The sequence below is a fragment of the Dendrobium catenatum genome, unplaced genomic scaffold, assembly GCF_001605985.2.
Source record: "Dendrobium catenatum unplaced genomic scaffold, ASM160598v2 fragScaff_scaffold_879, whole genome shotgun sequence".
NCBI lineage: Eukaryota > Viridiplantae > Streptophyta > Magnoliopsida > Asparagales > Orchidaceae > Dendrobium > Dendrobium catenatum.
In genome coordinates, this window is record NW_021319341.1 from 904,806 (window position 1) to 914,188 (window position 9,383).

The following is a 9,383-nucleotide window of genomic DNA, read 5'->3' on the forward strand; positions in this document are numbered from 1 at the left end:
CCTGTTCTTGGATTGTTTGTCTTTTTTTCCTTTTGCATGTTGTCGTTGGAGGCTTTTTTGCAGGTTTGGTGGCTGTTGTTTGTTTGGCTTTCGGACTAGGACTAAGGTTTTGCTTGCTGCATTTTTTTTAGTCGTTTTTTTCATTATGTTTGACTGATTTTTCTGTTTTATTTTCTTTGCTTTTCATTATAATAGACAGAACCGCCGGTTCGTATGTATTATTTCAAAGATTGTATTTTTAGAGCTGAAAGTTTTTTAAGGGCTTGTAATCCCTTTTTTAAATCAACGAGTAGGTCTCTTTGTGGATTTTTATTAAAATAATAATAATAAATAAATTAATTAAAAACAAAATATTAAAAAAAAATTTGTCATCTATCCGCTCCATCTGTTACACAGTAGCTCATATATTCTATTATATAGAGCACAGTAATTTTCACTGTACAAATTAATGAAATCAATAGAGTATCATTGCCACCTCATATATATCTTCTCTAGTTTTCCTTTCCTACGCTTCAGCTCACGAAATTGTTTTTGATGTCAAAGCTATTACCTAACGGTATGTTATTCAAATTTATAAAAAAGTGCACATTGTTAATTACTTAATTTAATTAAATGAAAGAACCATTTTTGAGAGATAATATAAAAAAGAGCTTGTTGAATACACAAACCCAAGGACACCAAATTCAACCCAATCCGAGCCCAAATGGGTCCAAACCAAGGGTCTGAAGTGCTTTTGGAGAGTTTAAACCACAATTTGGATTACCAAACGGTTTTCAAACTTGATGTGCTTATAATCAAATTGAGCGGCTCGATGAGACAAATCCAACAAGCCCAAGATCACTGAATTCCAATATCACTAAGACATTCAAATGCCCATCAAATGGTTCACTAACAAGGGATTCAACATTGGTAGTCCATCCAAACCACTCCCAACTTACCCTTGATCTTCCACCTATTTACAGGCCATGCCACTCCAAGAAATCTATAAATTGAGCCCTCTCTCCTCATGAAAAGAGACCCTATGCCTAAGGAGAAAGGAGAGAGATCAAAGATCGCATTTGCCTCCTTGCCTCCTCGACCACCGCCAGAGTTCCGCCAGACCACCACCTGAGGCCCCGAGTTCCATTGGACCACCACCTAAGGCCCAGAGCTTCGCCAGACAACCACCTAAGGCCCTGAGTTTCGTTGGACCACCACCTGTGGCCATGAGTTCTGCTGGACCACCACTTGATGCCCGGACTTTTGCCGGACCATCACCTGAGGCACATACCTCTGCTGGATCACCACTTGAGGCCCAGACTTTTGTCTGACCACCACCTTAAGCCCGAACTTCTATTGTACCACCGCCTAAGGCCTGGATTTCTGCTGGGCCACGCTTGATGCCCAGAGTTCTACGAGAGTACCGCTCTACTACTACGATCTTTTTGAACCCAGTCTCCTGCCGACTACAGTCATTCCGACTAAATATAACCTTTAAAATGTAATTAAAATACTCCGCATGAATTTTGGTGAGATCAAGGTTGCAAATGAAGTTTGTGCTAGTCGAGCCAATTTAGTGCGATTTGAATATGAAAAATTATTTAAAATGGTTGAAATAGTTGCAGAATTTGAGTTAGATTCTCTAAATCACAATATCCTTTGAAGGAAAAAATCACGTGGCTACGCCCAATTGAAATGAATATACTAGTGTTTGAATACATTACAAATGATTGATTTATCTTTAAACTCAAAGACGATCATATTACAATAGTCAATCGTCGGATTGAAATTTAGTTACGAACAGGGATCTAAAGGATGTCCAGCGAAGGCCATTGGTCGTGCGTAAATTCTGCGCCGGTTGGTGGTCGGCCTGAAGACCGACAATAATCGGTGGTCAGACCAAAGTCCGGTGACGGCCGGTTGCTGAGGAGTCTTGTGACAAGAGAACTCTGATTTCTCTTCATTTCATTTCTTCATTCTCTTCCTTTTTTGTTACCCCTTTAATGAATACTGAGGGATCTATTTATAATTTTTTGGTAGTGGCATGACTAATAAATAAGGAGAAGATCAATGACATGTTGAGAGTGTTTTGAATACATAAATATATAATTAAAAAATTTAGTTTTAAATACATAAATATATAATATAAGTTAGTTTAATAGACTTAATAACATAAGATTTTTATTTAATGTATGTAATAACAACTTATACGGTAAAGTCAAGAAAATTAACTAAAAATTCGATCAAAGGATGCGAAAAACAGTTTTCAACATTTAATAGGATGTGCAGATTCTATTGAATTTGAAAAATTATTTTTCACATTCTATTGAAACTAAAAAATAATTTCAAAATATACTCTTTATAAATTCACCCTTGCTTCAGCTGCATGGGTTGCCCCTCTAATTAAATGTACTACAAACACCAACGACATTCAAATGCATTTTCGAAGGAAAATGACAAATACTACGGGAAATTATTGGGTTTGGACACCGGACGACGTTCGAAGCTCAATAAAAATCACCCTCTACTCAGTACTGAGCTCTGTATGAGCTCGGTACTCCACTGTATTGTTCAGTATCGAGCTCAGTACTGTTCGGTACTGTGGAGTACCGAACTCCGTACTTCACAGTACCGAGTAATACGGTACTATGAAGTACCGAGCGGTAACCTGTGTCTGACGTCCGAACCCAATAATCTCCCCAAATACTACAAATCCCTCTCCCCTAAACTTTCTCACGGATAACAATAAGAACATCATCTACACGATGAGCAGCACCAAACCTGGAAGCCCCTCGCTTCTCAAATTTTATTTGGCCAGCGGCTTGAAAGATATATCAATGGATAAGTACATTCCATGCCCAGTAAAAAACTTTAGATTTTCATGTTGATATTTGCTAGTTATGGGTTACAAAGCTTGCTGTGAATAAGGTTCTTATGAATGCCTTCATAAGTGCTTCACAGGTAGCTATGAGGTCTTGACGAGGATACCTGCCCTCCAGAAGAACTCTTTGAGGAATTCGTCTGAGACCTATAGAGGGATTTGCTCGAAGGGATCAACGGGGTCAACTCTCCCTATAGGGGTGAATAGAGGATCTCTTATCAAACCAAGCACCACTCACTGCTACCTCTCTCACTGGCTCTCTTCTAGAACATCCAAACTCTCCCAACTTAGCTACATAAAACACCTAGTTAGAAGACGCATTGTTCGACTACAATCATCCGGCCTAAAACCTTTTCATCTCCACAACACTTCACTCATTTTATCCCTTAAGATTGTTTAAGATCTTCTGCATAAGTCATCAATCATGCCCGATCACGCACCAGAGCTCACTCGCTCATAAACTCACCCAGAGCCTACTCCCTGTAGCCTAATTCGCCACCAAAGAACTTGCTCATTGACTTCATCCTCCTGGACCTCCTCCAACTTATTAGGAGGCAACACATATTAATTTAACTTATATTGTTATATGAGTATTATGTGTAACTTGTATTTCTAATTTATTTTACTCTATATAGCCTTTCTATGGCCCCTAGATAAATAGTGGGTGATGAAGAACAATTGAAGGACTCAGATCTTAAACATTTAAACTTTGAACTTAAATCTTAGACCCTAGATTCCTCTCTAATAGTAAATATTCTACTAGTTTGAAATCTCTAGTTCCCTACAGTCCTACTATTCCCTCTCTACTCTCTTTGCACTCTTTGTTCTTATTCACATGTTTTCGCTCGCCAAATTGACGTGCTAGTAGGGTCAGATATCATTCACAAATAAATTCAGATTGAGCAATGTCAATTATTATTTTCTGCTAGGAAAATATTATTTGATGAATTAAGTTTTATTGGAATCTGCAGATCAAATCTGATCATGTATAGAGAATTAATCAATTAGCTTGTTTATCTTTTTCATAGGAGGCCTCATCTTCTCATTGGAAAAGATCTTGTATTTTCTTAGAATAAGTGTTTCTATGGTTAAGATTGAGAGATTTTATAGCTTGAGTGATTTCTCAATTTGGAGAAACTGCATGGAAGCCATTCTTCCGAAATAAAACTGAGGTTTTGTTTGGGACAGTTTTTTTCCTGCTTTCTAAATCAACTTTTTAGTATAATATTTTATTGAGATAAAAAATTTTTATACTAAAAATTTACTTTAAAAATAATAACAAAGCTTTCGCATACGAAGCCTGAGTTAAAGCTTTGGAAAGGTAGAGAAATTTATAAGTTATTTAGATGAAAAAGAAAAGAAAAAAAGAAACAAGAATTGACAAAGAACTAGCAGCTCCAAGTCTGAATGTTACAAATAGTCCAAAGAAGAAAGGCAAAAAATTGACTTTCAAGTATAAATCCATTTCTTAGATAAAATTTAAATATTTTTTCCATCATAATAAAGGACATGTAAGAAAAAATTAGCTTGAACATGAGAAGAAAGAAAAAAGAATAAGGAATGAATTTGGGTAAACTTTATTAGTGTCTAGTAAATTTGAGTAATATGAGGCTTTAACAATTACTACTGATTTGGATAGCAATGATTGGATAATGGATTTAGGGTATTTATTTTATATGAATGTTAATATGATTTAGGCTTCATTTAGGATATCTTTTTCACCGTTTTTTAAGATTATTTTTTAGTATAAAATTTTCTAGTTCTAATAATTTTTTTAATAAAAAGTTGTTTTAAAAAGTAGTAAGAAAGTTATCCCAAACTAAGGCTTGATTTGAGACAACTTTTTTACTGCTTCTTAAAGTAGCTTTTTAATACAAGAAAAATTGCTTTAAGAAGCGGTAAAAAAAGCCATCCCAAATGAAGCCTAAGGCTTCGTTTGGGACGGCTTTTTTCCTGCTTCATAAAGCTACTTTCTAGTACAAAAAATAAAATTTTTATACTAAAAGCTGTTTTAAGAAGCAGTAAGAAAGCCGTCCCAAACGTAACCTAAATCTTAGTTTGAATCATATAGAGATTTAAGTCGTTTTTTATATTAATCAAATAAACTTTTTAAAATGACTAATATCGTTTATAGGCTTCTTTAGGTTAATGATATGCTTAATGCTAGTTATAATAAGGTAGAGATCTCAAAATAAAGGGTTCACTAAAAAAAATAATCAAGCTCGACTTCGAGATGAAAGATTTGGGTTAGACCAAGCAAAATCTTGGAATTGGCATCGTAAGGGATGGGGAGAAAGGACCTTTGCATTTAAATCGGTTCAAGTACGGGTGTAAGTGAGTCAAGCCGGCTCGAGCTCGGCTCGATAAATAGCTCGTGAGTTAAGAATGATTAGCTAATGAGCCAAGCTTGAAATAATCCCGACTCTACTTGTAAGCTTGTGAACCGGCTCGTTTAAAAAAAAATTAATATAAAATATATTAGAATTTAGGTTTTCAAATACAAAATTGTAGAAAATATATTAAGTAATTCTTTAATATTTTTCTTAAATTTCTCATTCATTTTACTGTTTTATCATATTAATTGCTTAAATCATAATTATTTTCTCTCTTTTATAATAAGCAAGCCGACTTGTGAGCCGGCTCGAACTCATAGAATAAAGCTCTTGCTAGAGCTCGAACTGGATTGATTAATCAAGCTCGAACTCAAGCCAGAGGCAACTCGAGCTCGACTAAACTCATTTACACCCTTAAATTCAAATATGTATGGAATATTTAAAAGAAATTTTGATTGGATATTGTCCAACCTATATTTCATCTTCATTGAGTTTATAATTCAAGCTTTCAATTATGCAATTACCATTAATTAAAAAAAATTAGAGGCCATGGATACAATTTTGTATGCTAATTTAGATTTCATTTGTGAAAGTTTTCTTACTGCTTCTTAAAGTAACTTTTTAGTACAAAAGTTTTAATTTTTATAATTGAAAGCTGTGTTAAGAAGCAGGAAGAAAGCCGTCCCAAACGAAGCCTTAGTTGACTTAGTTTTTTAATAGTTAATTACTTATTTATATTAATTTTTATTTTATTCAACCAATTAAATAGATAATTAATTATTTCCTACTATAAATAATTAATTAAGAGAATTTAAATTCAAATCTTTCGTATGTATTTTGGTCTCTAAGTTTACTTTAAATCCAAAAAAAAAAAAAGTAAAACGTCCTAATGCACCCTTTATTTAATCAATTGATCGAAGTTTTAATTGGTTACCAATAGAAAGTTTTTGGATTTGAAGTGACGTATTGAATATGTGTAAATTTTTATTTTAAATTGACTCAAAAGAATAAAAATAAAATCATAAATTTATTATTTTATAATAAAAAAATATCTTAATAATAAATAAATATTTTATAATAAAACAAAATTGTTTTAAATTTTAAAGAATTTAATTCAAAATAATATTATATATATTACGCCTTGAAATAAATTTAAGCGAGAGAATTTTTTTTTAAGTGTTGGAAATTTGATGTTATAAAATAGTGGGATTTGCATACATACATATCACAAAATGATAATATAATTATATATTTAACATCTTGAAATAAATTTAAGGGACGACGGAACCATGGGATCTTGATCGGATTCGTCATCCATTCCCTCATCATCCGCTTTAAGTGCAAGAGTAGAAATTTCAATTTAAATATTAACCTTCAAACCCTGAACCTATGCTGCTACTATATTTCAGATAACATGTATTTTCTACGTATCTGATTGACGACTAGCCTTAATCGAAAGTTCTCTCTCATTACTAGGAGGAGGAATTAACTATAGGCTTGGGCCTATATAAAATCATAACTCAGATCATAAAGTCCTTCACAAAATGAGGGGAGAAATCTCCAGTTAGTATCTTATCTATAAGCCCAATCTGTTTTCCAAATTTACCCCAGACTTAATCGTTAAAATCCCCCGAAAGCAATGGCGGGCTCAAATTTTCGGAGACCACACATCTAAATTTTTATGTTATTTTGATAACACTCAAATTCTAAATCATTAACTTTATATTATTTATATAAGTAAAATAAAAGTTATTTTGAGAATGTATATAATAGTTTCTATAAATTATTGCATGAATGTTTCTTTTTTGATTGTTTGCGTATATTTGTTATCTTGATTCAAAGAAGTTCTCGTCGTAATATTCGCTCTCTGAGAAAACCCTAGGGTTTTCTTTGGTGGGGCGGGTGGCTTTTCCCCGCCGGCGCGGGCATTTTCTGTCGGTTTGCTCAGGAAAGTTTTCCCTACTTTGTCTCTCTGTCTCTTTAGGTGGTTAGCTTTCAGGTTTTTCGTCTTTTTTTTCGTGCTGTGTAATGCCTCCGTCTTATTGAGAGACCCTGGTTTTTTGGTGGGGTATTCTCATTCTAGTCCTTTCTCCAAGTCTTGCTGGTTTCTACTCTCTTTCTTGAATTTGAAACGGTCTGACTTTCCAGTGGCTTGCCTGCTTTGTGCGTTTCTGATGATGAATTAGGGCTTTAGCGGAACCATTTAGGTTTTTCTTTAGTTGGTTTTTCTTTCGGGTAAACGTCCTCCTCTTGATGCTTAAGATTTATTTTTTTTAAACCTAAAGTTTGAATGAGATGTTCAGGTTACTGTACTGGATTCTAACCCATTTTTGATTAAATTGGAAAATGATCTTGGACTACTGCAGAATTTTTTGTCATCGTTCTTTATTGGTTTTTTCAATTGTTATATGAAATTACGAAAGGGAGGCCGACTTTGGATATCGTGTTGAGTGCCGATAATACCGGATTAGGATTCTTTCTCATTCCTCCGATGGCATTTTTTGCTCCGAGGATTCTTTTTGGACTGGGCGGGAAATTATTCTTGGTAACTTGAAAATCGAGAAGCTACGTCGGTTGGCTCTCGTCACTCGATTGCCGCGGTTCGTTAGTACGAAATCGATATTACAAAAAATTATCCTAAACAATGTTGGCTAGGATCTGATTTATTAGGTGATGGCCAGAGGTGGTTTTGATGATTTTCCTATTTTTTGATAAGCAAGTAAGAACTAACTATGTGTGTAAAAATTGGGGCATATTTCTGGTAACTGTAGTTCGGATACTGTTTCGGTTTTTCATTCTGTTGCGAACGCCCTGTGGAAATTATCTCATGTAATGCATTCACTTTACTTTCGTATGTAGTATATGTGAATTGACTTAAGGTGTAAATGCTTGAATGTGGTAATGTTGATGAAGTTATTCCTGTGGGAAAAATCTTGCTTTTCTGTTGATCCTGTGGGCTTGTCGCTCACCGGATATTGGCTTGCACGGAGAATTTGGATGGTTCTGTGGATTTGAATTTGGGTAACGGTGGTGCCTTTGGTTGCAGATAAATCCTTAATTAATCTCCTTTTGTTTTAGTGTGTGTATATATATATATATATAAAATTTGTAATCATCATAATATTATTATTATTATTATTATCATTTTTAAAAAATATATATTAAAAATAAAACTAAAGTTAAGAAAATCCCACATCACCCCCTCTCCTCTCTCAAGTCCACTACCCCATCTTGTTTAAAGAGCAAGAACCCTCCTCTCTTCCCTAGGGGTGTCAATTTTGGATCATGGGTCAAGTTCGGGTCGAACTTGGAACTGACCCGACACTATTCGGGTCAATCCGAATCAAACTCATTTTTGAAAACGGATCAGTTTTTCGGACCCGAACCCGACACGACCCGAATGACCCAGGGCAGGGCTGATAAAAAATTGCTAGTTTTCGAGTCAAAAAATAGGTCATTCTCCAATTTTTGGGTAAAAATGAGTCAATCTCGAGTTTCCGGGTCAAAACGGGTTTTCAGGTCAATTTCGGGTTTTTGGGTCAACCCGAACCTGACCCAATTTTTGAAACAGGTTAATTTGTTGAACCTGAATTCGACCCGTTTCGGGTCCAAGTTGATGCTAACCCGAATTTTTCGGGTCGGGTTCATGTCGAGTTTTCGGGTCGTGTCAAATATTGACACCCCATACTCTTCCCATCACTTACTCTCTAACATGCTTTCTCTCTTAATCTCTCTTTGTCCCACTCTCTCCATATCTCCCTCATGCTCCCAATAGCCTAACCTACGCAATATTACCCCCTCACCTGACTACGTTGCAGCCTGAGAAACCATGATCGAAGCCCGCCACCTACACCTCATGTGCATCATAAGCCAAAACCCTCTTCTCCCCTTTCTCTCCGCACATATGTCATCGCACAGACGCTACCTCTTCTTCCGCTACCTCCACCTCCTGCGCATCACTAGGATTCATTCTCAAATAATCTCCTACCAGTAAGGACGCGGCACATGTCCTCTAACCGGCGATTTTGCTGCCAAATGGCAACGCATGTAAACATTTATGACTGGGTCCCTCTAAACCATGTTATTTTCCACCAAATGGCACCGCTAAATTACGGTCATGGCCAGAGCCTGTATGCTCCCCAATGACATCAAATCTTTTAGATATGAATCAATAGGGTATAATCGATAGG